Here is a 4786-nt window from a genome sequence, read left to right as displayed (position 1 = left end):
GGTGGCGTCTTTAGACGTACAAAGCGCCTTCCATTCCGCATGTACGGGGGTGGATCCTCGGACCTCTGCTGTGGAACCTGTGTGCCTTGAGGAACCACCCTCAGTGATAGCCGTGTTGCCGCCAGTTGGAATCACGCGAAAGGGAAGAACTGGGTCGTCGACGGCCTGATGGGCGCATAGCAAGAGAGATGGGAGAAACGGGAATCCTGGACAAGAACATTGATAAGGGATGTCAGGGAACGGACAAACAGGAGGCACGGGAAAGTTAATTACCATCTGACCCAGTTTGTGTCTCCCACGGTAAATTAGCTAGTTATCTCTACCAGGGGCGGACTGGACCGGGGAGGGGCGGGTGGCGATCGCCACCTGGCCTGTAGATCATAATGGCCCGTTGCAAATTTATAAGTACCTATGTGCTGTATTTAGTTTCTTGCACTATTAATAAGTTATTAACACGTTTCTCTTATTGGGGTTGATGTTAGGTTGTTAAAAAATTCTGTTTTAATTGAAGTGTTTTACAATGAATTTATCATTTTTTGTCGTAGCATGAAAGTGCTGAAATACAATGATAGGCGACGCACCTCGTGTGGATTGTATTTTGTTACTTTTAATTATCAGCTGCAATGTAAAAAAAAACTAACTGTATGGTAATTGATTTTCGAGAAAGGAGTACTTTAAAATGTTTTTGTGGTGCACCTCAGAGCTACCCCCCCCCCACCTTCATTACTACACTAATACTTTAATGGCCCGTAACCTATGCAATTTCACCTGGCCCGTAAGTACCCAGTCCGCCCCTGATCTCTACAGAATTGGGAATCGAATCCTACGCAGATCTGGACCACCCCGACATGCAGAGATGCCACGCGCGCAGACTGGCGGCAGAAGTAGAACTAGGGGAATGCCTGACAATGGAAACGGTGGTTGCCATCATATTGAGTACACCGGAGGGTCGGAACGCCGTGCAAAAGCTGGTGACGGAAGTGGGGTCCAGAGAAGAGAGCGAGGACCGGTAAAGATAGAGACGCGACGCGGATTAACGCGAATAAACTGATACACTAAGGCTACCATCCGGAGACGACCACCTGTTTTCGAGCTACCTCTCGAGCGAGAATGCGTCGGAGGGCCCTTGACGTCATCTTGCTTAAAGTAGAGAGAGGATAGGGTTTTAGTGGATAAACCTTACCTAGACGCAAGGAAGTCCCACTCATCCCTCGCTATAGAGCCGAGCGGGGAAGTCTATAAAGGGTTTCCCAAACCCCTATAAAAAAATGTGAAAGAAATGATAGGAAGAATGGAGAGCTATGGAGGCAGGGCGGTAAGATTCGAGGTAGGGGGCAATAGAAAAAGTGGGTAAGTGGAATAATGTTTGACAGTGAAGATGAACGTAAAAAAAATGTGAACAGAACTAAGAGGAAAATATTACGAAAGAAATGGATTCGGATGGGCTGTTGTCAGAAGTAGGAGAGGAGGCAAAATGGAAAATTAGTAGGCAAAAAGAGAGCTGGATGCGCAAATACAACACCAGAAGGCGAATCTAGAGAGCGCACGCGGAAGCAATATTTATAAAGCCCTAATAAGGGAGTCCCTATCAAAATATTAGTGAGAAGGAAGAAAAAATATTAAAACAATTTAGATGCGTATATGAAGAGAGAGGGAAAGAGACATGGAGACAAGAAGAAATGTAGAACATACGGAGAAGAAGAAGAGGGCACAGAACACATGTTATGGAACTGTACGGAGGTGGAAATGACAGGGAGTGGTAGGAGTGAGCTGCTGGATTAGAGGGGAGGAGGTGACAAGTGGAATGGAATGGAATAAAAATTGAATTATTGATGTAGGTAAAAGCGAATTTTTTAAAAAATTGTTTGATACATTTACAACCCCTACAATTATCGATTATTGATATCTAGATTGATATAGTAGTAGCGAATTTTCGTAAACATTTCAAAATGTTAAAACGAGATAGACTTTTATTTTTAGATGGCAATTGGAAGGTTGTTTCTAGATCCCTAAGCTCGCACACCGGAGCATTAAGCAATGAGCAACCAGCAAAAGGAAATAAGCAACAGGGAATGCATTTTATGCTGTCTCGTATTCCAAAGCAATAAAAGATGTCGTCGTTATGTGGTGTGCTGTGATAAAATACAAAACTAAAGACGATACTGGATTCATCCATCACTTTAAGCTCTCAAGAATCATGGAGCAAGCGTATGTGCCCCAGAATTGAAGGCATTTCACGGCTTATCTACACCATCCCTTTTACTATGATTATATATATTATTATTATTATATATACATGGGTGTTCCACGTTCCACAAATTTATTAATGTCCGCTGAATCGCCTGACACCAACAAATACTTATTTGAGCACACAGTGAAATTTGAAACTGATAGGTTGCGCCCTCAAAGGTTGTTATGAGGTGCAGAATTCGTTCATTATAGAGGCAAATTGTAATAATTTATGACAATGCACATGTCGAGGTAAAGTGCAACATTCCGTGCACTTCAAGCCAACTAACCGAACACAAGCAAACACGCATTCGAATAATTACCAGTCTGATAATTACAAGTCTGGGCAATGATTAGAGGTTGCTCGTTCGTTAAAATGAACATATATTTAATATTACTCCTAAACAACCTTTAACACAACGAATAAAGTTGCGTAACAATCAGACCTCTTGACAAGGTTACTCTGATAAGTGTAATTGAGTTCTTAGTTTCGTGCAAATTTTTATGTCTCTTTTTATATTCCCGTGAGATGTACAGCTAATTTAACAGAAGGCTAATTATAATGTAATTGTTGATGTTTTCATTATGTTACTATCACGTTACCTGTTGTGTTCCGATGTTACCTACCCCAATTAAAGAAGTGGTGTGAAATATGTGCATCTCCGTAATCATCACCTTGGGCAACGGCTTCCTCAACCCATAATTGCAAATTGAACGAAAAATAAACCTCCCAAATTTACATCCGTAACGATTACCAATAATTGATAAATTTATGTTATGTTATAATCAACGGAGTCAATCGCTTAACTCTTTTTTTATTACTGTAGTCTTTTACATCAGAGTAGGTAATTGCGGATCTAAAATAAACATGCAATAAAATTAATAAGTACATTAACTACCTGAACATGATGTGAAACTGCATATGATTAAGTGGGAACGTTGTCACACATACTAAACGATACGGTATGGCAAAATACTTGTTTTCGATATTATACGAAACTATCTTTAATCAACGGTTATTATATGCTTATTATGTGTTTATCACCAATTTCCAATTTTTAAATGTCGAACTTTCTGCTTCTTTGGTGGGTAGTTTTATACAGAGGACGTGATTAAAATAGCGATTAAGTAAGATTGAGATCAAGCCATAATAATATTTTACATGATTTAAAATTGCGAAGTTTACAGCAATTTTATACGTAAAACAGAAACTGTTTCATAGGTAAGTATAGATATTAACACTGTGTTTATATAGAAATGCGTTTTGGACTGATTGAGGGTTTGTAATATACTTTTTAATTTTTATAATCGTTCTTATAGTTTCAAGTATGTACAGGTAAAATTCAGATTAATTACGTACCTTTGAAAACAGTTGGGGGTAAATGACTTGCCAAGTTTTACAAAGGGACGTGTGTATTGGAAACAATTTTCAAAAAATATGGTTCAAATGTTACTCTATTAATTATTGGATGTTGACTGATGGTCCTATCAACCTAATAGATTCAATTCTTTTTAATCGCTTGGGATTCAAGTGTAATACAGTTCCCATATTTCACGAAAACGAAAGTTATTACCATGTGCAGTAAATTGGCTCTGGAAAACTCTCCCCGGCAAATTCGCCCCCGGAATATTGGTCCTCCGAAGCATTGCCCCGGAAAATTTGCTATCACTGTTACTATCAAATACAGGGTGGCCATTTGAAAACGAAACAGAGCCTATTTTGGGGACCTCAAAACATTTACGAAAAAATCCTCGGACCCGTCAATTTTTGATCCAAGGGGGAACCATTTTTTTGCTAGTTTCGCCCCCCTGGGGGCAAAGTCGTAGCGGGGGTGACAAGTGCCTTCAAAATTTTAAATCGAATGGGGGGTCGAGTGATACCTTATTTTGAAGGTATTTTTATGTAGATTATAACTCTTAAGATTTAAATCAGTTTTTTTCAAGTCAATGTTGAAAATGTTGGCCTTCGACTTCCATACAATAATACAGGTTTTGTTCAAACCTTTCCCGTACATTTTGCAAAACTTCTGGGGTGATTTGACGACATTCATCAATTATTCCTTGTCGCAAGTTCTCTAGCGATGTTGACTGACTAGCATAAATTTTAGTTTTTAAATGTCCCCATAAAAAAAATCTAACGGACTTAAGTCCGGGGAACGAGGAGGCCATTCAATAGCTCCTCTTCTTCCAATCCATTGTCCTGTAAACGTTTGGTCCAAATATTGACGAACCCTTGCAGCATAGTGGGGTGGCGCACCATTTTGCTGAAATACTAGACGATTTTCCAAGTACTCGTTGTTATTTTCTAGTATCTCCACTAATGCTGGATGAATCGTATTTTCTAATAACTCCAGGTACATCTCTCCTGTTAGATTGCCAGGTAAAAAGAAGGGGCCTACGATATGGTTACCAAAAATGCCAGCCCAAACATTCAATTTTTCGGGGCGTTGTGTATGCGCCTCGTCAGAAAAACATACATTAAACAGAAAGTGTTGATCATTTGTGGCTTCTTCAATAACAATAACAATAACCAAGATTTCCGTTGCAGAATTGGCAT

This window comes from Photinus pyralis, unplaced genomic scaffold (assembly GCF_008802855.1).
Source record: "Photinus pyralis isolate 1611_PpyrPB1 unplaced genomic scaffold, Ppyr1.3 Ppyr1.4_LG6, whole genome shotgun sequence".
Classification (NCBI taxonomy): Eukaryota; Metazoa; Arthropoda; class Insecta; order Coleoptera; family Lampyridae; genus Photinus; species Photinus pyralis.
This window is presented reverse-complemented; position numbering follows the sequence as displayed.